The following is a 22555-nucleotide window of genomic DNA, read 5'->3' as shown; positions in this document are numbered from 1 at the left end:
GAAGCCATGTTATTTTCAGTGGAAATGAAGATAATTGCAAATTAGATTTTGCCCAAGTATATATAAGAAGTGTGCATTTTATTGTTTTTCCTCCTTGTGTACCTTGAGGGAAGTTTCAGAAGGCTGTCCGATCTTCAAATATAGCAAAGACTGTGTTTATTGGAAATATTTTAACTGTGGAGTTACCCAACACTAATCACATAGATACAATGATTGTTTGGGGTCCATTTTTTCATTTTATTGTCCATAAGTTTCACATGTTGTCATTGCCTTTATGGTTCTGAAATTCAGGTTTGAATTCTGTCTGTACCCCGATAAGCACATGTCCCTGAGGAAATCCCTTAATTTTTTGAGCATATTTCCTTTCATGAAAAGTGAGAAGAATGTTACATATTTCAGAAGGCCATTGTGAGATTTAAATAATATAAAGTGTTAAATTTCTTGCCACATTCCTTGATATACTAGGGGTCCTTAATAAATGTTTATTGAGGTCGGGCATGGTGGCTCACACTGGTAATTCCAACACTTTGGGATGCTGAGGTGGGCGGATTACCTGAGGTCAGGAGTTTGAGACCAGCCTGGCCAACATGGTGAAACCCTGTCTCTACTAAAAATACAAAAATTAGCTGGGCATGTTGGTGTGCGCCTGTAGTCCCAGCTATGCGGTGGGTAGGGGGGCTGAGGCATGAGAGTCCCTTGAACCCGGGAGGCGGAGATTACAATGAGCCAAGATTGCGCCATTGCACGCTAGTCTGAGCGATAGAGCAAGACTGTCTCAAAAATAAATAAATATAAAATAAAATACAAAGTAAAACAAAATAAAAGTTTATTGAAACTGAATCATTATGTCTGGTTTCTTCATTCTCAGATGCTTATTACACTTTGAGATTTGCCCCTCTGTGGATTTCATGAAATGGTGTTACAAATGACCAGGGCTGACCTGAGGAGATCATATCCTGTGGTAGTTACTGAATAGGGTAGCATACCAAGTGGTATGACATGATTATTTTGATGATGTGTTGGTTACACCAACTCAGGAGCCAGAGATGGAGTTGAAAATAAACTCAGAGCAGTGCTGCTCCTTGCCAAGGGTCTTTGTGTAATGAAGGTTTTCTTGGCCTCTGCCTCAATGTCAAGTGATGATTGTGTTAAATGCTTTTTCTTCTGTTTCCTTTGGCCAGAGGTAGTTGCTACGTGTCAGCTCCTGGCTGTGAAAAACTCTCTTTGCCTTTCTGGAAGGAGTAGTTTGAAAATAAAATGCTTCAGTGTAGGCATATGGTATACAGGCAAAGTTAGTGTGATTAATATATACTACAAATAACATAAATATTAATATATAATATGATTAATATATAATATAGTAAGTTGTTTTTTTTTTTTTTTTGAGACGGAGTCTCGTTCTGTCGCCCAGGCTGGAGTGCAGTGGCACAATCTCGGCTCACTGCAAGCTCCGCCCCCTGGGTTCACGCCATTCTCCTGCCTCAGCCTCTCTGAGTAGCTGGGACTACAGGCGCCCGCCACCACACCCGGCTAATTTTTTTGTATTTTTAGTAGAGATGAGGTTTCACTGTGGTCTCGATCTCCTGACCTCGTGATCCGTCCACCTCGGCCTCCCAAAGTGCTGGGATTACAAGCGTGAGCCACCGCGCCCGGCCTAATATAGTAAGTTTTTAAAGAAGTTGAGGGCTTTTCATTTTAATGTATGGTTTTCTTAAATTGCATTTTAACAAGTAGAACATCATAATGATACAGTAGTGTAACATTATTATTCTTGCTAAAATTTATTGCGCTCCTACTCTGGGCAAGTACTGCTCTAGGTGCTTTATTATTCTATTATGTTTTAGAGACAGTGTCTCACTCTTGTTGCCCAGGCTGGAGTGCAGTGGCACAGTTATAGCTCACTGCAGCCTCGACCTTCTGGGCTCAGTGATCCTCCGGCCTCAGCTCAGACTGAAGATGTATGCCATCATACCTGGCTAATTTTATTTTTTTTTTGTAGAGATGGGATCTCTCTATGTTGCCCAGGCTAGTATCGGCCTCCTGGCCTTAAGTGTTCCTCCTGTCTCAGCCTTCCAAAATGTTGGGATTACAGGCATGAGCCACTGCACTTGGCCTTTTGTATTTTTAATTGTGGCAAAATAGACATAGCATAAAACTTACCGTCTTACCCATTTTTAAGTGTACAATTCAGTGACTTCTAAGTACATTCACCATGTTGTACAATGCAACCATCACCACCATCCATCTCCAGAACTCTTTTTATCTTGCAAAACTGAAATTTTATACCCATTAAACACTTAATTTCCCATTTTTTCCCTCTCCCAGATCCCTCATAACCCCCACTCTACTTTGTTTCTATGAATTTAATGACCGTAAGTACTTCATATAAGTGGAATCACACCGTTTTTGTCCTTTTGTAACTGCCTTATTTCACTTAGCATAATGTCCTCAAGGTTCACCCATGTTTTGGTGTCAGAATTTCCTTCTTATAGGCTGAATATTCCATTATATGTATATACCACGTTTTGTTTATCCATTTATTTGTTGATGGGCACTTGGGTTGCTTCCATCTCTTGGCTACTGTGAATAATCCTCTTATGAACCTGGATGTACAAATAGTTGTTCAAGACCCTACTTTCACTTCTTTTTTTGTTTGTTTGTTTGAGACAGAGTCTTGTTCTATTATGAAATGGTGGGATCTCACTCACTGCAACCTCCATCTCCCGGGTTCAAGCAATTCTTCTGCCTCAGCCTCCTGAGGAGCTGGGACTACAGGCATGTGCCACCACACCTGGCCATTTTTTTGTATCTTTAGTAGAGACAGGGTTTTGCCATGTTGCCCAGGCTGGTCTCCAACTCCTGAGCGCAGGCAATCTGCCTGCCTTGGCCTCCCAAAGTGCTAGGACTACAGGTATGAGCCACCATGCACAGCCCCTGCTTTCAGTTCTTTTGGGTATATACCCAGAAGTGGGATTGCTGCGTCATATTGAAATTCTATTTAGCTTTTTCAAGAACCACCATATTTTTCATAGAAGCTGCGCCATTTTGCATTCCCAGCAACAGTAAACAAGGGTTTCAATTTCTTTACATTCTTCCTCGCACCTTTTACTTTGTTTTTTTCTTCCTTCCTTCTCTCTTTCTTTTATAATAGACATCCTAATAGGTATGAGTTTCGGGCTTTATTTTAAATGTACTAGTTTATTTAATCTGTTAAATTATTAGAGGTAGGTAGGTCATGTTATCTCCATTTGAAAGAAGAGGAAACAGGTATAAAGGTGTTGGCTGCTAAGAATTGGAGCTGGTATTTGAGTCAGGTAGCATCGTTCTGGGATCTGAGCTCCTACTACACCCTGCTCTGACTGCGTCCTTTGTTATATAACGATGCAGCAAGTTCAAACAATAAATAAATGTTTGTGAAAGCAAGTGAGCTTTTTTACGCGGTTCCAATACCATGCATGCCTTCTAATTAATCTCTGAAAATGTTGGTGTCTTTCCTTCCAAATGTTGGGTGTATTTCTATGTTTTTACATGTATGTTTTTAAATATAATTTTTAAAGGGTTCATGCTTTACATTCTGTTCTAATACTACTTCTTCTACTCTGCTTAATTTATTAAAGATGTCATTCTAGTCCACTACATATAGATGTACCTCATTCAAACTTATGATGGCATTTGGCAGAAATTTAACTTGCTAATTATTGCTTTATTGGTATAACCATTAGAAAGAGGGCTTCAAGGGACATTCTTATGTGCATATTTTATAGTTCCTTTTTCAGAGTAAATTCCAAGAAATGGTGTTTCTGGGTAAAAAGGCAATAAACTTTTTTAATGTTTGAGCCTAGACTGAAAAGCTGACTCACACAGATCATGAGTTAATGAAGACCTAGCTAGAGAAAAGTCCTTGGCTGCCTGAAATTTGTTAAACAAGTACAGTACCTGGGAGAAGACTCCAGAACTGCTCAGTTGACTGATAAGAGAGGTTTCAGCTGGCATAGCCTGCTTCAGGGAACCCAACATAATCAGCTAGATGTTTGACCCACTGCATTTGTCCAAATTACCAAGTGTGTTCTTGCTGTGAAATTCCTTTCACCTGGGCAAGTAGGAGAGGATATGGTCATTGCTAAAAGAAATAGAAGAGTGAAGCCTCTCCTTTGGTTTAAAGGCTATGCTTTAATGTGATCTTTTGGCCATTTTAAACTTAGGTTCAGTAACAAATTTAAATTAGGCTATCATAGAAACAATGTTATCAGAGAAAAATTACTACCAAATAAAAACGATATTTGAAATAAACTATCAGACTTACATACGCATATGTATGTATGTATGTATTTATACATATACATTGTGGGTAATTCTAGTCTATATCAGGGACATGATATTCCTATTAATGTAAGCCACTTGGAAGTAAAGTTTCAAAGTAAAATTGCTTTTTTGCCACCATTATGTAACAGTATATAAAAGTTAGAGAATTTTAGAAAATAAAGTTAAATAAGACTATTTTAGTATAATTAGTGAAAGCATTTTTCAATGTATAATTTTGTTTTTTAATATAGTTGTGGGGTCATGTTACGTATACAATTTTGTCTCCTGTAAAGCACTATACTTAAATGTGTACTATTAGTGGTGGACATTGGATTAAGCGTCCTATTAATACATTGATTAACTTATGTGATCTTTACAATGCCCATCTGTGGTAGGTTCTGTTTTTGTTCTCATTTTATAGGCAAGGAAACTGAGAAATAGAGAATTGGAATAACGTGCCCAAAGCCCATAACTAGGAAGGTGAATTACCACAAACACTGAATCCAGATAATTTGTCATGTTCTCTACTTATGGAGAGACAGGTGGGATTTGCATTTTGCTGCCTCATGTGGCATTAACACTCTATGTTAGTGCCATCTCTTTATATATGCTTGCTTCAATAGCTATATAATATTGCATCTGTTGGATGGTCCCAAGGTTTATTTACCTATTACAATATTATCTAGGACTAGTCTTAATATGTCTTTTATTATTATAGATGTCATAGGGCCGTAAACACCTCTGTGTATATTTTCCCCCTGTATTCTGGACTATCCTTGTAATAGAGTCCAAGTAATTTAATTACTGGATTAAAATAACTAAACTTCTTAAAGAGATAAAAATGACTTTTAAATTATTCAAAATTCTCCACATAGTATTGTTAGTGCTATTTCTCTTTGTCTCTGGAAGATAGCCCAAACGGCTTCACCATCCACATCATGAAATTTCATATTGTCCTTAGACTGTTAGCTGCAGAAAATGACTGACAGAATGAGAGTTTGATGCCCAAATTGAGATTACTGGCATTTAAACAAAATCATACTTTTAAATAACTTGGGTTAATAGTACTATCTAGCATACAATGTGTGTCTCATCCTTGAAATACTGAGTGACTAATGTTTACACAATCATTAGTTTTAACATTAGATTTAATCTTCAAGTCAACATTATTTATTCACTAAAACCTTCATTGAAGAAAATTTATTGTTTTTCATAGTAGAGCTTCCTTTTTCATTGACATTTAAATTTTATCATTTTAACTATTGGCTCTTGCAGTGCCCTAGCAAAAGACTTTCTTTCACCTTCAGGGTGTTCCTTGGTTTAATTTGATTGTTATAAAGATGCATAAAAACAGATTCTAGAAATATTTTAAAGTACGGAATGCTTGATTTCTGAGGAGTATAATTCAAAAGGAAGAGTAACCTGGACCTTCTCAAACTTCCTTAGATTTTAGAGAAGGGGACTGTGGAGGGAGAAGTACAAGCCCTTTCTAATGGAATAGAGTGAATCTCTGCATGGACCTCCAATGCTGGGATACCAAATAGATCAAAGCGGGGAATACCAGGATTGAGGCATTCTTTTAATAATTGGGCCTCAGGGTGCCCAACTCTTCACTTTGTTGTGTTGCCAACTTTCAACTGAGTGTCAAAGAATTGCATATAAGACAATTCTGATGGAACTTTGGATTTAGGAGGGGGGATGAGAATAAAATAAATGCCCCAAATGGGAGGAATGTGTATTATTACATGTACTTGACTTACCAAAAGCCATAGGGCTTCAAATGGGGTGAGTGAACAATGTTTTTAAGGATATGTGAGCTTAGTGGAGGAGGTGGTGTTTCAGAAAGACTGGAGAGAGTGGACTGAATTTTGAGTAGCAGAAAATGGTGAATGGAAAGACTATTCCAGCTGCGGTCAGAGGCACAGCCCAGGAAAGCAGTGGAGAGCCTGAACTGCCCCACTGGCTGGAGCTCAGGACGTGGGAAAGGGAGGTGAGGCTAGAGAAGCAGATGGGGCCAAGTTGGGAGGGCTCTGGAAGCCAGCAGCAGAACCTTAACTGGGGCAGCAATGGCAGTCATTGAGGATTTTGAGCAGGAAGGGTATTTGATAGGAGATTAAATCAAGCAGGTTAACCAGCAGCATGCAGCATGGGGTGGAGGCAGGCTGTTGGTGTGGTACCCTGCAGAATTAGCGGGAATGAAAGGCTGGGGGCGGTGGGGAGGAGCAATTTCAGGAACAGTGGAAGCTCACTGTGCCCAGTGACTAATTGGCATTTACCCCTGTGCAGCAGGGTGGAGGGGTGGATTTTCCTCAGCTGTTATGCTGCTGTGAGTTGGAAGAAGGGATTGGGAGGCCATCAATATTATGACAAAAAATACCCATTCCTCTAATAACAGCTTCATGAACGTGGCCCTTTTTGGGTGTTATTATGTATATTAGTTCCTACTGCAGTAACAACAAATGACTACAAACTTAGTGGCTTAAAATAACACAAATATATTCTCTTACCATTCTAGGGGCCAGGAGTCCAAGTGGTTTCACTGGGATAAACTCACAGTGTCAACATAGCTGCGTTACTTCTGCAGAAGCTGTATTACTTTACAGGAGAATTTGTTCCCTGGCCTGTTCTAGTTTAATCTAGAGTCCACCTGGGCTTCTTGACCCTTCCTCCACTTTGAAAGCTAGCAGCATAACATCTTCCAATCTTTTTCTCTCTCTGACATTCCTATTTCCTCTAACTCTGTTGCCTCCTTTTTTCTCTTATAAGAACTTCTGTGATTACATTGGGTTCACCCGAAACATCGGGATAATATCGCATCTCAAAATTTTAAATTTAATCACACCAGCAAAGCCTCTTTGACCATGTAAGGTAATATGCTTACAGGTTCTGGAGATTAGGATGTGGATATATTGGGGCCATTGCTCTGCCTGCCACATCATTTGACTACAGCTTTTTTGTCATGAGTACCTGGTGGGAATTAAAATGCCCAGTCTTCAAGTACTCTCAATTTGGAAACCTCAGTTTTCTTGATTAATCCCATAAGTGGCAAAGTGACTTAAATAAAGGGATAAAAGAGGCATCATGTACCTGCTGTCATGATCATCACTTGCCTCTTTCCAACTTTTGAGTTTCTGTGTGTTTCGTTTTGTTTCGTTTTCTCCCTGTTGAGATAGTAGTCTTTCTGTGCACATAATAGAAGATATTAACCCATTCTCTGTCACTTGTTATAAGCCGTTTAACTGTGAAGAATTTTTGACAGGTCAGGAGATTCTGGAAATTTCTTCCCCCTTTTTTAATAGTATAAAACTTTATAAAACATCTTAACTTTTTCGAAGGTTCTAGTTCCCTTTTAGAACCTAATAAAACATTTTTCCTAGAATAACCTGTATTTATCTCCTAAGTTTGCATAAAGTTTCTAGTGTTTCATGGGAACCCTAAACCAAGTCTCCTTTGTCTTAGCACAGTAATGCCTGTTGCCAGGCAAACTTGAACCAGCCTTAACCATGACCATGAATACCCTGTTATTCTGTTTTGTGTGACAACAAGCACCAGGAATGGTATTGCTACACTGGTTTTGGTTGTACTTTCAACTTTACCAACTATGTGATGTTTTTGTTTTATTTAAAAACTTTCAAAATTATTTTAGATCCTGTATCTTTGGGCTTATGTTAATATTCATGATTATTTCATTTCATATACAGATAACATCGTGAATACTTTCTCATTAAGAGTAATTATGCTTTGTGAAAATACTATTATTATACTTATAAGAGTTATTCCTAAAGCAGAGTTTATAAAATTTCCTGAGTCCTTATGTAAATTACTTGGTGCTTCTTTGTTGAGTGACTCATTCATCAAATGAAGATACTTGTTATAATAGTTAAATTCATTCATGGCAGGTGCAGTGGTTCATGCCTGTAATCCCAGCACTTTGGGAGGCTAAGGCAGGTGGACTGCTTGAACCCAGGAGTTTGAGACCAGCCTGTGCAACATAGGGAGATTACTGTCTCTACAAAAAACAAATAAATTAGCTGGGCATGGTGGCATGTGCCTGTGGTCCCAGTTACTAGGGAGACTGAGGCAGGAGGATTGGTTGAGCTTGGGAGGTTGAGGTTGTGGTGAGCTGTGATCATGCCATTGCACTCCAGCCTCAATGACGGAGTGAGACCCTGTCTCAAAAAAAATTATTCATTTAAAAAATATTTACTTCGTGCCTGCCTGCCCCAAGCATTGTCTAGTCTCTGGGATACCTCCTTTCCACCCCAATGTAAGTCCTACTTACCCTTCAAAGCCCAACTCAGGTCATGTTATTACCATGAGCCCTTTCTACTATTCTTTCTCACATGAATCTCTCCAGAGGTTCTTCCCTGAGCCCCTGTGGAACTAATAATGAGCACTGCTAATTTTAGCCCTTAGCCACTCTTTAGAATTATTCTCTACTTGTTTCATGTATCTTAGTATTTGTTTTCCCCCCAGCTAGACTGCCTGTGTATTCAGGCTATGTTCAGTGAATATATGGTGGTTTGCTGATTGATTCAAAGTGAATCTGAGGAATACACTTCCTTTCTTTGAGATTAAGAGAATTGCCTAGTACTGTCTCAGGGCTGTGAGGATGCAGGTGCACTAGTTTGCAGCTGACTCTCAGGTTCAGCAAGGCATCATGAGGGAAAGTGACCATTGCCCTCTATTGGAGTTTAGCCCTCTGTCTTGCAGAGACAGAAGCACCCTAACACTCAAGGCATTTTATGGTTGCTTTTTAAAAAGTTTCCAGGGCCCAATTTCTGTGGCTTTTACTGGGGGAAGCATTACATAAGAGGACAAGGAGCACATGTATCCTATGCAGTGCTATGGAATAATTCCACTCCCAGCTCCTGTCAGATGATGAGATGTTTGGGAGAATATTTTCAGTCTGAAGAAAGTATTATTTATTGTTTAGTCTGAGCTTTTAGCCCACACTTCCCTTTCATGTGGTTTTTGCTTGAGGGTTCTTGGACCAAGGTTAGATTGAATGTTGAGACACTTTGGGGAGTGTAAAAATCAATGATTGAAAGAAAAGGTATAAATACCACAATTGCATTCATTCCTTTATCTCTTTATTCTCTTTTTTTTAATCCTGAATCTCCTTACATTGGATTATGTATAATACCAATTTTAATTGACTGATTTTAGTGACAGCATTAAAATGTAAACTTAAATTTAAGGCCGATGGTACTTATGAAGAGTATCTCTCATTTAACATTTTCATTATACATTCAGATATATTGCAGCAAATTGTAATGGTTTGAATTGATATCTTTACCTTGTCTTTATACAGACATCAAATAACATCTAATGTTTGACTCACATGAATATTGCCTTATAATTGGAAAAAAGTTATGTTGCTGTTTACATAGTTATTTAAGATTTGTGGAGATCAAAAAGAAGAATTGCATGTTTTTTTTCTTTTTGGCAGACCTTGTTGTTCAATGTAAGTAGACTTAAGTGGACTTCATATTTTCTTCCAGATGTAAAGGAAAGGTGCCCAAATTGGCAAGACGTTAAAAATTATTATTAGGCCAGGCGTGGTGGCTCATGCCTATAATTCCAGCACTTTCGGAGGCCAAGGCAGGAGGATAGTGTGAGCCCAGGAGTTCAAGACCAGCCTGGGCAACAAAGCAAGACCCTGTCTCAAAAAAAAAAAAAAAAAAGGATAAAAATAAAAATTATCATTAAACTGCCAAAATTCAATATTTGTTTGTAAATGTTTATGCATCTGGCTAGTAGACTTGGATCCTAGTCATGAACCACAAAGAGAAGAGGTTCTGTGGTTATAAGATGAGTGGCTTTGGTTTTGGATCTTATTGAGGGTACTAGGTTTATTGCTGATCACAGGGTCGTGTGAAATGGGACCTCAATAGGATGGAGACCAGATTATGTGTGTGGGTGGGGGGCTGTGGGGAGGGGTTGTTGCCTTCTTGGTGCAGTTTTTACTGGGCTTCCCAGCTTCCTTCCAGAAATTGTTCAGGAAAATGTAGATGAATGGCTTTGGCAGAACGTAACATGAGTGGGAAAATGTGAGATTAAAAGAAAAGCTTGTATTCAGTACAGTGGCTTTTTTAGTTGCCTTCATTCATTAAATCATTGTTTCAGGGCCCCATCCCTTTTTTTTTATTTTTTGAGACGGAGTCTCACTTTGTCATCCAAACTGGAGTGCAGTAGTGCAATCTTGGCTCACTATAACCTCCACCTCCCTGGTTCAAGTGATTCTCCTGCCTCAGCCTCCTGAGTAGCTGGGATTACAGGTACGTGCCACCATACCCGGCAAATTTGTTGGTGTTTTTAATAGAGATGGGGTTTCACCATGTTGGCCAGACTGACATGAACGCTTGGCGTCCCAAAGTGCTGGAATTACAGGTGTGAACCACCATGCCCGGCCCCCATCCCTTTGTTGATGCACAAAATTTGGAGTTAAGAGCAAATGCTCTTGGAGTTCATGAAACTTTTTGTTTGCTCTAATATAAACTGAGTGCAAGAATCCTTTTATTGTAGCAAAAGTGCATATACGCTACCTATTCTCTCTAAAATACAATATTGTGTTCATGGCGTCTTTCCTGCTTCTTGAACTCCAGTCGGTGAACATTGAAGTCAATATTCTGACTAATCTCTGACTCACTTTCACACTGCTATGAGTTTTGCTTTGTCGTGTCAGGCCCCTATTGACTTCGGTAGGGATGGCGCCAGGTTTGAGAGGCTGAAGAAGAGACCTGGAGCCAGTGAACAAGACATAGGGTTTTATTGGAGGGAACTTACATACAGGGACAGTCTAGTGGCAGAGCAGGCTTGACAGGAGAGCATTATTTATTATATAAATTGCATGCTTGTAAAAAGCATACAATTTATATAATATTTAAGCATCCTCTAACAACCTCTGCCTGGCAACCTCCACTTAATCCGAAACAAAGAGTACCTTTCCCCTGCACACCCGCATTCCATGGACAGGCCAGGGGTTCAGATGTTCCACATAAATAAGTAATGAATCTGTCAGATGGCCACTCCCGGATTCCTTAGCTCAGGACTCTGAAGACACATTCAGGTGTGTCTGCCTTACAGGGTCATTCTCAGGGTATGCTTAAGATATTGCCGTCACGTGCGTCTGCCATACAAACTTCTACTTTTTTCAATTCCCAGATAACCATAGATGGTTGAAGGTAGGGTGCCCTTAGCTGTAAGACACATCCTCCAGTTTCCCAGTGATACAAAATATTCTGGGGCCACCTTGAATATGTAAAGTTTTAGAGATGAAACAATTGATATGTATATTAATAACATTAATATGTTTATTTAGACATACTGCTTTTCCTATTCACTTTCATGAAATAATTTATTCAAAGCCTGTATTTGCATCTTTGACATCATGTCTTTGCCAGAGGAGCTACTTCAGAGTCATCTAGGACAGTGTGCCAGAGAGTGCCTTCTCTTCCCTCCCATCTAAATTGCATAGACTTTAATGGGTTTGCAATCCATGTAAGAAGTTATTTCTATAAATGTTAACCCAGGCCTTAGCACTCTTTGCCTCTTTCAGACATTTTTTTGTCCTTTATCTATAGGTGTATATTGAAGATCTCCCACATGTAACTCTTTTCTGTCCTCCCTTTAAGGGAGATCTTTAAAAGGTTTGTTTACAGTGACATCTAATACAAACAGTTATGAAGTCACCACCCTAGAGATGACGACTTAAGTATTTGTTAAATTTCTTTGCTCCCTTAGAATAGCTGCTTCCGTCAGCTGACCTTCTTGAGCATCTCAAACTGGCATTGACTGAAGTTGTTTCAGATTTGAGTGTCTTCAAAGAATACTTCTTTGTTCTAAATAAAGTGCTTGAGAGAGTAGTCTATAAATAAGAGACTGTAATGACTTGAATATATGGCAACCTCGTTTTTGGGGTGAAAAGAAAACATATCTTCAGTTTATACGTGGCATAGTAGTTAACCAGAGGGTTTTCTTTTTTTTTCTTTTCCACATCTACTGGCCAAATTGTTTATTTCCTTGTTACACATTCCTATGTATTTTTGATGGTAAAAAAAAAAATGGCAAGGGGCAAAAATTAGTGGTTTACTGGAATATGGTAAATTTAAATAGGCTAATGATTATCACATGGTACTCGTAAACCCTAAATAATTAATATGTGGCAATCCAAGAATATAATGCCATCATAGCAAATAAAACTACAGGATTAATGAAAAAAAAAGGTCTCAATTCCCCAACCAGTACGGAAAGAAAATTTAATAACGTAGCTTACAAGATTGTCTTCAATCTTCACTTCTGCAATATAGAGCTATCCCTTAATCTTTTTTTAATCTTAATTTCTGTTTAAAGTGGTGTCAAATATTGCAGTGATACAACATAGAACAATTAATATGAACATTTTATTTTTAGAATCTGGTAAGTTTGGATAGAGCAGGTATAGAAGAATCTTACTGGAACATGGTCACAACTAATTCACCTCTCTGGAGACCTTTTCTGCCTCTCTAGCAAGAGAAACACGTCAGAAGAGGCTCAGGGGAGGAAGCAGGCTGTGGTAATAACAGCACTTGACATTTGTGTAGCTCTGTGATTTTCGAGGAACTTTTGTGAGCATTATTTAATTTCATCTTCACAACAATTCTGAGATGTAGACTAGGGCATTAGAGGCATACTCTACTCTTCTGCCAACTCTGTTTCCAACATTTAAGGAAATGTTGCTTTGAAAGTTTAAGCAAATTGACTCAGGTTACCTTGTAGAGCATGGGAAAATAGGCTGCTCTCTGGGTGGAGGAAAAATCTTGGTACAGTTGTGCTCTGTGTGGTTCTTTTCTCCCCCCAGTCCTCTCAAATCCTATTTCTCACTCCTGTTCCTTCCAGGGACATGTAAAACATAGTTATGAATGTATTTTTGAGGTGATTATCCTGGAAATGCTTCCTATGGTTTGTTTCTTTTTGAAGAAGGGCAGTAAATTCTTATCCTTTCTGTATTTTTCTCTTTGCATTTTTTCTCTGGCCCAAAATAAGAATGCAGGTACACTTAAAGAACAAAGGAAATAGCAACTCATTTTTAAACGAACATTGTCAGAGTAAATCCAACTGTGAGTGCTAGGGTTTATTATCTTGTCCTGAAAGACTTCTGAATTTAAGTAGGTTAGTAACCCCGATTAGAAAATATTGTTATTGAGAGATAACTGCAGGAAAGAGATCATTTGCTGACATTCATTTGAGATCTGTGTAACATTTATTTGAGAGCTTTCTGTTGGTTTTATATATGCTTGAGGTTTATATATAGTTTGAGGACCATCTATCAATCCTTCCAGGTTATAAAGTACCTAATTGATTACGAATATTGTCTTGAGCTTCACTGTAGACATTGAAATGTCACAAATATTTATGGAATTCTAAATATAGAGAGGAAGTAGGGCTGGTGATGTAGAGATGAGCTGTTTGCCTTCAAGGAGGTTGATACGCTAGTAGTAAGCATAAGACCAGAATGGCCTTTGATGTCAGAATCACCTGGAGGTAAAATCTGACTTCCCCTTGATGAACCTAAGAGTCATTTGACTGAAGATATGGTTACAGTGATACAGTGATGCTTACCTCCTTGGGTTGTTATAGCATTTGTAACTTGTACACTGAAGGCTCTAATATATCCTGGTTTCCCTCCCCTTTCCTCCTTTCCTTTCTCTCCATAAACATTATAGGTGACAGTAGTGTCTGCTTAGTCATGGGTAAACTATCCAACTTATTCTGCTGTAAACTACCATATTTCTCTCTCTCTCTCTCTCTCTCTTTTTTTTTTTTTTTTTTACGGAGTCTGGCTCTGTCGCCCAGGCTGGAGTGCAGTGGCGTGATCTTGGCTCACTGCAAGCTCTGCCTCCCGGGTTCATGCCATTCTCCGGCCACAGCCTCCTGCGTAGCTAGGACTACAGGCACCCGCCACCACACCTGGCTAATTTTTTGTATTTTTAGTAGATACGGGGTTTCACCGTGTTAGCCAGATGGTCTCGATCTCCTGACATCATGATCCGCCCGCCTTGCCCTCCCAAAGTGCTGGGATTACAGGCGTGAGCCACCGTGCCCAGCCTACCATACTTCTCTTAAAGCAAGAGGAAAATCCCTGAAAATCTATATCCTTGCCCCAGGCCCTTTTCATATATCCCCTCAACCTAGAAGTGTTTCTGCAGTTCAACCCCTTGGCATCTCACTCACTCTGAAACCTAAAGGCACCTTTGATAATACTTACCTTGTGTGTTTTCCTGAGTTGTGGTTATTTGTATATTTATTCCATCTCACTTCTTGACTGGAGATTCTAGACTGTAAACATTCCTTAAAGGCATCTTTCCATTTCCTATGGTATCTAATGCAATGGCTTGTACTCATTAAATCTTAGGATTGAATTAAATTAATCTAATAGTGCCTTGGTAATGGTCACATGTAAGTGGTAGCCAAGTCTAGTTCCTACTTTTCTATGTATTGAGCAAAGTTAACCACCACCTAATTTCTATTTACCAATAAACTACAAAATATTTTCAGTGCATCTAAAAGTATTAGATCCTAACAGACCTCATGGGTTGATGTCCACTACCCTCTAGAGCCAATGCAGAATGATTACCATAGAATCCAAGGCTTCTCTATCAGTTTCCTCACACTCCCCACCACTCAGTACTTATTACACTTCAGCCTACGCCCTGTGATTCAACCAGGCAAATTGGATAGATGTGCACTCTTTCACAAAAGTAGATAAAAATATACATTGTCAGCTGACATAACAGGTGGCTTTCTTTTACCACCTAGAATTCCATAAAAAATGTTGACACAATCTCCCACATAAGGTCACGGCCTAATCTGGGAAACAATTTTGAACCTATCCCTGTGTAATTGTGACTCTCAGTACAACAGATCTGTTTCTCTCCATGATGTTAACTCATGATTTAAATTAAACTTAATTTGCATTTATCAATAGTATTGCATGCTCATCTGCTGGTTGTTTGTGGACCTCTGCTTTCTGAAGACAAAGACCAATGATGAATTCTGATTAAACAGTTTCTAGCACTAGTGTTTTCATAGTCCAGCCATCTCATTTCATAGAGGAGAATGTTGAACATTCTCAGGTGGATGCCAGTTTCTTGGCCTTATCTTTTTTTTTTTTTCCAGACAGTCTCGCTCTGTCGCCCAGGCTGGAGTGCAGTGGTGTGATCTTGGCTCACTGCAACCTCCACATCCTGGGTTCAAGCGGTTCTTCTGCCTCAGCCTCTCGAGTACCTGGGACTATAGGCGTGTGCCACCATGCCTGGCTAATTTTTGTATTTTTAGTAGAGATAGGGTTTCGCCATGTTGGCCATGTTGTTCTTGAACTCCTGACATCAGGTGATCCGCCCACCCCAGCCTCCCATAGTGCTGAGATTACAGGCATGAGCCACCTCGCCCAGCCCTCTTGGCCTTATCTTGATACCCTTAAAAACAAATTTTATTCATAGATCTTATATTTGCATGCAGTGTTGAACTTGAAAATACGGAAGTAGAATATTTTTAAATGACTTCTAGAAAAGGAAGCACAGATGAAGTAAAATTTACTGCCCTTTGAAACCACAAAAATCATAAACACCTTAAATGAAACACCAAGTCAATAAAGTTAATTTAGACAGGGTTCTGAGAGGCAGTCAGTATGCTGTACACGTATTTCAGCAGTAATAGAAGAAGTGGGGGTTGCAGATAGCAAGGGTATTGCACAAATAAGCATTGGCCAATTCTTTTTTCTCTTTCTCTCATTTAGAAAATATTTCTAAGGGAATTGATTTTCAGTATTTTTTTCAGGACAAGTGATATTAAAAATCAGTTTAGCAAAAATTAAGGAACATATAAGTATTTAAAAAATATATCTGAGTGCAACTAAGATAAAGATACATGAATTATTCGCCTGGTATAGGACTCTGTCTATAATTTTAGTACTTTTGCTAAATGTTAAGTACTTAAATGATGTTGGCCCATTGATAGAAGCAATAGCTTTAGTCCAAGTCTTTATACCTTTAATAAATTTAAAAAAAATCACCCAGATCTACCTACCTATGTGGATAGACTTTTTACACAGGAACATGTAGTTAAATTACATTTTTGAGCAGCTAGAATTATGCAGTGTTAGTATTCAGAGAGTTTAAATGAATAATGTAGATATGTAGTTTGCTCCCAGGGAAAGAGAAGAATAATAAGTATCTACTATGCATGCAGTGGTCAGTGGGTATAAATGAACTTGAATTCATTAATCTCATGATTTGACATCAAAAACAGGGAAAAATCGGATCAAGCGAAGTTCAGGATGGTGGTTATTTGTGTGTGCATAAAGGAATGGGGTTTGGGGTTTGACCTGGGTAGCCATTCTTTGGTTCTTGGACAGTGTTTTATTCCCAGCCCCAGGATCTCAGTCCTGAACAGGTCACCATTCAAAAATACAGGTTCCTGTAGTGCCATCATTTCAGGGAAATTCTTTGGGGGCACTGATGAGTCTCCAAACCAGCATGGAACATGTTGCAGCTAATTTATTCCATGAACTTAACATTTTGTGAAATATATAGATTATCTACCTCTACATAGCTCAATTATCAGCATCCCTGTGTAGTGAGCCTGTAACAATGATCTTTCATTCCATAGAAGGAGAAACAGAAGCTCAGAGTTCCTGATTTCTTTATTACTCAGTTGCTGCTCCTTGGGTTTGCCCTTTAAATGTCAGGTGATGTTTGTAGCACCATGATATTTTTGCTGAGTATCTTATCATTTTGTAAAAAGAGAAATGGTATGTGCCCCAAGGCCTCACTGGTGATGGGAAGAAATGGGACTCTCCTTTCATATTTGAACATTTCCCTTTCCAGCAGCCCCATAGAATCACCCTGAGTGACTTAGATGGCTACTTGTGTAGTGAGGGAGGTGAGTGAGGGATCTGAAAGAGCTGCTAGGCAACCCAATGAATATTTGCAGCCTTTATGGGAAATAACTACAGAGAATGACTTATCAATAGCTATGTAGGTAGATGAACATCTGGGCATTGATTCTGAAACAATTGAAAAATCAAAGGATAATTTAGCTTAATAGTGCCTTGATTTTACAAGAGATTTTAATGTTCATGATTAAACTGGCTGTACAAGATTTCACCAAAACCCATTTATTGTGCATTGGCTGTAGCCTTCCCAGCAGGCATTCCAGTGCTCTTTTAACATCTTTCAGATGTGGCTACAGGTGTATCTCAGCCTCCTGGAAGGTCCTGTTCTCTCACAGCTGCCAGTGGGAGACCTGATTGTAATTATAGCTTCCATGATGCAATGTCTTTAAAACCTAAAACTATGCTACAGTTGTTGGCCTAATGCCTGAAGAAACATGGCTGTTAGGAACTTGAAGAGTCTGCTGAGGAGCCCCTTGGTCCTAAAGCCAGGTTTGTGTAAGAAATGGAGTTAGGCAGTTGAGCGTAGTTTGTGGGCTGATTATGTTCTCTCTAGTCCGTAGTCTATATCCAAGTCTGTCTCTAGCTCTGAATCTCTGCATCCTATTGACCTAGAGGCTGAGATCAGTAGTGAAACAATAAAAATTTTTAGTTTACTTCTGCAGTGGAATTATGGAGAACTGTTATTAGATATGATTTGATATTAAAATGAAAACGTGTTAGAAGGAAAAATGTGTTTGAGGGAGTCATTCTCAATCTGTCAGAGAAGACAAAACAAAGATTTAAATATTTTTACATTCCTTGGAGCCATCCTTAATTAAGATATACTTGATTTTAGTCATTTTCCCTTAACCCTATTTCCTGGCTGACTTGAAAATTATAAGCAATTTCCACTGTAGGTTTTAGCTACTTGAAAGGTTATACTTTTCAAAAACACAACTTTTGAAAGGGTTTACTTCTACATTGCCACAGGGAAGTGTGTTCAAAAATATTTGTAGGGTAGGGTATATGTGTGACAGATTAAAGTTGAGCAGTTGTATACGTGTGCGTGTTTAAAGTGTATGTAAGTCGGCTTGGTAAACTAGGGTCAGTCAACCAAATCTGGCCTGCTGCCAGTTTTTGTACGACTTGTGAAATAAGAAGGATGATGTGGTTTGGATCTATGTCCCCAGCCAAATCTCATGTTGAAATGTAATTCTTAATGCTGGAGGTGGGGCCTGGGGAGGTGACTGAATCCTGGGGACAGTTTCTCATGGTTTAACATCATCCCTGCTTAGTACTGTCATTGTTAGAGTGAGTTCTCATGAGATCTGGTTGTTTAAAAGTATGTGGCACCTCCCCTCTCTCTCTCTCTTGCTCCTGCTTTGGCCATGTAAGATGTGCCTGCTTCCCCTTTGCCTTCTGCCCTGATAGTAAGTTTTTTGAGGTCTCACCAGAAGTAGCAGCTGCTGTGCTTCCTGTACAGCCTGTAGAACCATGAGCCAATTAAACCTCTTTTCTTTGTAAATTACTCAGTCTCAGGTATTTCTTTAGAGCAGTGTGAGAATGGACTAATGCAGAAAATTGGTACTGAGAATGGGGTATTGATATAAAAAATACCTGAAAATGTGGAAGCAGCTTTGGAATTGGGTAATGGGCTTCTCAGAAGAAGCCCTCCAAACTGTTCCAATGTCTGCCCATTACCCAGTTCAGCAAGTCACAGGAAGATGAGGAAAGTTCGGAACTTCCTAGAGATTTGTTGAATGGTTGTAATCCAAATGCTGATAGTGATATGGACAGAGATGGCCAAACTGATGAGGTCTCAGATGGATATGAGGAACTTATTGGGAACTGGAGCAAAGGTCACTTTTGTTATGCTTTAGCAAAGAACTTTGAGGCATTGTGACGCTGCCCTAGGCATCTGTGGAACTTTGAACTTGAGAATGATGATTTAGGGTATGTGGTGGAAGAAGTTTCTAAGCAGCAAAGCATTCAAGATATAGCCTGGCTGCTTCTAACATCCTGTGCTAATATGTATGAGCAAAGAAATGATATCCAGTTGGAACTTACATAATATTTGAAAGGGAAGCAGAGCATAAAAGTTTGGAAAATTTGCAACCTGGCAATGTGGTAGAAAAGAAAAGCCCATATTCAGGGGAGGGATTCAAGCAGGCTGCAGAAATTTGCATAGATAAAGAGGAGCCAAGTGCTAACAGCCAAGACCATGGGGAGAACGCCTCAAAGGCACCTCCCCGCCATGGGATGTGATGGCACCCCCTCCCATCACAGACCAAGAGTCCTAGGAATGGAAGAATGGTTTCCTGGGCTAGGCCCAGGACCCTGCTGCCCTGCCTTGGGACACTGCTCTGTACATCCCAGCTGCTCCAGCCATGGCTCAAAGGGGCCCAGATTCAGCTTGAGATGTTGCCTCAGGGCTGCCAGTCATAAGCCTTGGTGGCTTCCTCATGGCGTTAAGCCTGCAGGTGCACAGAGTGTAAGAGTTAAGGCTTGGGGGCCTCCACCTAGATTTTAGAGGATGTATAGAAAAGCCTGAATGTTCAGGCAGAAGCCTGCTGCGGGGACAGAGCCCTCATGGAGAACCTGTGCTAGGGCAGTGCGGAGGGGAAATGTGGGGTTAGAGCCCCCACACAGAGTCCCCACTGGGGCACTGCCTAGCATTGCTGTGAGAAGAGGGCCACTGTTGTCCAGACCCCAAAATGGTAGATCCACCAGCAGCTTGGACCCTGCACCTGGAAAAGCTGCAGGTGCTCATTGCCAGCCCTTCAGAGCAAATATGGGGACTGAGCCCTGCAAAGCCACAGGGGTGGAGCTGCCCAAGGAAGGCCTGGGGAACCAACTTCTTGCACCAGTGTGCCCTGGATGTGAGACATGGAGTCAAAGGAGATTATTTTGGAGCTTTAAGATTTAATGACTGCCCTGCTGGGTTTCAGACTTGCATGGGGCCTGTAGCCCCTTTCTTTTGCCTAATTTCTCCCTTTTGGGATAGGAGTATTTACCCAATGCCTATACCGCCATTGTATCTTAGAAGTAACTAACTTGTTTTTGTTGTTGTTGGTTTTAAATATGGAATGGTTCAAGAATCTGTGTCTCATCCTTGTGCAAGGGCCATGCTAATGTTCTCTGGATCTTTCCTGTTTTAGTATATGTGCTGCCAAAGTGAGCACACTAAGTTGTTTTTTATTTTACAGGCTCATAGGGAGAAGGAACTAGCCTTGTCTCAGATGAGACTTCGTACTGTGGTCTTGAGTTAATGATGGAATGAATTAAGACTTTGGGGGACTGTTGGGAAGGTATGATTTTATTTTGAAATGTGAGGAAAACATGAGATTTGGGAGGGGCCAGGGGCAGATTGATATGGTTTGGATCTGTGTACCCACCCAAATCTCATACTGATATGTAATCCCCATGCTGGAGGTGGGACCTGGTGGAAGGTGATTAGAAAATCATGGGTTTGGTTTCTCTTGGTTTAACATCATCCGCTTTGGTGCTGTCATTGCGATAGTGAGTTCTCATGAGATTTGGTTGTTTAAAAGTGTGTGGCACTTTCCCTCTCTCTCTCTTGCTCCTGCTCTGGCCATGTAAGACGTGCTTGCATCCCCTTTGCCTTCTGGCATGATTGTAAGTTTCCTGAGGTCTCTCCAGAAGCAGATGCTGCTGTGGTTCCTGTACAGCCTGTAGAACCATGAGCCAATTAAACCTCTTTTCTTTATAAATTACCCAGTCTTAATCATTTCTTTATAACAATGCACGAATGGACTAATACAAAGAGTTTTTACATTTTTAAATGGTTATATTTTACATTTTTAAATGGTTTTTACATTTTTAAACAGTTATATAAATACTTACATAATATCCTTAGTTTTTCTTCTTGGTGCACAAATCCTAAAATATTTACTAACTGGCCTTCCAGAAAAAATTTACTAACCCTTGGTCTAGGGAATGATGTTGCAGCATCTTTCCTTATTTTGATTATAAGAGATAAGTCATTACTTTTTAAAAAAAAAAAAGCTCTTAAATTACTCTTCCCAGTAATCAAAACTAGTATATCTTTTTTTCTTTTTTTTTTTTTTTGAGACAGAGTCTCGCTCTGTTGCCAGGCTGGAGTACAGTGGCATGATCTCGGCTCAGTGCAACCTCCGACTCCCTGGCTCAAGCGATTCTCCTGCCTCAGCCTCCCAAGTAGCTGGGATTACAGGCACATGCCACTATGCCCAGCTAATTTTTGTGTTTTTAGTAGAGACAGGGTTTCACCATGTTGGCCAGGATGATCTCGATCTCCTGATCTCATGATCCGCCTGCCTCGGCCTTCCAAAGTGCTGGGATTACAGGGGTGAGCCACTGTGCCAGGCCAAAACTAGTATATCTTAATAGAAATGTCTTATGTTTTTGCAGTCTTTTCAGGGGTTAATGAAGAAAGTATAAAAGGTTTGCTGCAAAATTTTAAATCAATCAGTAGTCATTACAATATATTTTGGAAGTATACAAAGAGGAGAGAATTACAGAATACCCTCCCCATATGAAGGAGTTGGCTCTGGGCTCACATGGAATGGAACATTACCTTCTATCATGAAATACCTTGGGTATCAGTTATCTCTTTCTTAATGTATGTTCCATCCTTTTGAATGCATCAGAGAGAGAACCTCACTTGTGAGCTGACTTCCCTGTGGAGCAAACAGAGCAACTGTGGACAGCCCATTTGCTTTCACTCCCTTGTACTCCCAGCCCCAGGTAACCATCACTAATCTATTTTCTGTCGCAATAGATTTGCCTTTTCAGAACATTTCATATAAATGGAATCACCCGATATGTGGTATTTGTGGCTAACTTCTTCCACTTGGCATAATGCTTTTGAGTTTCATACAGCTCAGAGACTATATCAGTACTTCATTTGAAAGGATATACCTCACTTTGTTTATCCATTCACCATTGAGTGGGTATTTGATTGTCTTTGCTTTTTGGCTGCTATGAATAATGCTGCTGTGAACATTCAGATAGAAGCCTTTGCCTGGACATGTCTTCATTTCTCTTGGGTAGCTACCTAAAAGAGAAATTGCTTACTGAGTCATATGATAAATTCAAATTTAGAGATATGAAATATGAACATGAATATCTAAGAAATTATCAAACTTTCTAAGATATACCATTTCATCTTCCCACCAGCAGTGTATTCAGGTTCCAGTTTCACTACATCCTCAAAAACATTGCTATTATCTCTTCGATTTTAACTATTCTAGTGGGATGTGAAGTGATCTCTCATTATAGATTCAATTTTTATTTCCCTTTTGAATAATGATGTTGCGTTATCATTTGATTATTGGT

At 39.6% G+C, this 22555-nt stretch overlaps 1 protein-coding gene, 1 long non-coding RNA gene and 1 other non-coding gene across 5 annotated transcripts in view; 1 reads left to right on the top strand and 2 right to left on the bottom strand.

The window, feature by feature from the left end:
• CERS6 (ceramide synthase 6) overlaps positions 1-22555 on the top strand; it is a 342305-nt gene that overhangs the window by 136062 nt on the left and 183688 nt on the right. The gene's annotated exons all lie outside the window — the stretch shown is intronic.
• Positions 245-18997, bottom strand: LOC129489394 (uncharacterized). 2 transcript variants are annotated; one of them, XR_010113653.1, is made up of 4 exons: positions 18836-18997; positions 7390-7541; positions 3937-4120; positions 245-362 (listed from the first exon to the last, which is right to left on the bottom strand). It is a non-coding gene; the product is annotated as an uncharacterized lncRNA (long non-coding RNA). The 2 variants fall into 2 exon arrangements; XR_008659966.1 differs by lacking the exon at positions 3937-4120 and having other exon boundaries at positions 310-362.
• LOC129490816 (U6 spliceosomal RNA) lies at positions 20294-20400 on the bottom strand. Its single transcript, XR_008660312.1, has one exon. It is a non-coding gene; the product is annotated as a U6 spliceosomal RNA (small nuclear RNA).

The sequence above is a fragment of the Symphalangus syndactylus genome, chromosome 9 (genome assembly GCF_028878055.3).
Source record: "Symphalangus syndactylus isolate Jambi chromosome 9, NHGRI_mSymSyn1-v2.1_pri, whole genome shotgun sequence".
Taxonomy (NCBI): Eukaryota; Metazoa; Chordata; class Mammalia; order Primates; family Hylobatidae; genus Symphalangus; species Symphalangus syndactylus.
The sequence above is the reverse complement of the archived record's forward strand: the minus strand, read 5'-3'. Positions and strand labels throughout refer to the sequence as shown.